This window comes from Notamacropus eugenii, chromosome 5 (genome assembly GCF_028372415.1).
Source record: "Notamacropus eugenii isolate mMacEug1 chromosome 5, mMacEug1.pri_v2, whole genome shotgun sequence".
Taxonomy (NCBI): Eukaryota; Metazoa; Chordata; class Mammalia; order Diprotodontia; family Macropodidae; genus Notamacropus; species Notamacropus eugenii.
In genome coordinates this window covers 198,977,033-198,977,594 of record NC_092876.1, presented here as the reverse complement: position 1 = coordinate 198,977,594, position 562 = coordinate 198,977,033, and positions in this window count along the sequence as shown.

Below are 562 nucleotides of genomic sequence, written 5' to 3'. Positions count from 1 at the left end.
CACACTACAAACTTTCAAGAAGGAAATGACAGGAGTCTGAAGGAATGGTAGGATTTTAAATGGGGATAATCAGAGATCACAGTGTTCTATACATACTCTATACCTGTCCTCCACCTAAAGTCCTCTCTAGGAAAATCAGACTTTGACTTTTCTATAAGTCACTATAAGAAAAGGGAAAGGATCCTGTTTCCCTGCAATGACTCCGTCTTACAAGATAGTGAATATAGGCCAGGCTTTATTTAAACAGACAAAAATTGTAAGAAGATTTCCAAGTCTCCTTCCTTTCCTGGTGAGCCTTTCTTTCCAAGGGAATGCTATAGTCCTCCCAGACCTAGAGTACTGTCTTGAGAAGACCCCTTAACCTCACCCTAAAAAGAAAGTACACAAGCAACCTATCCATTCCTTTTTCAAGTGAGATTTTTCTAGCAGATCTCTTACTATTTTATAACAATCCTCCTGTCTTATAATACATATTACAATGGGATGGTGTCCTCCCCATAAAGGACAAACCAGTCAGGACCATTAAAAAGCTGATTGTCTTATCTTAGACTTGTAAAGTCCA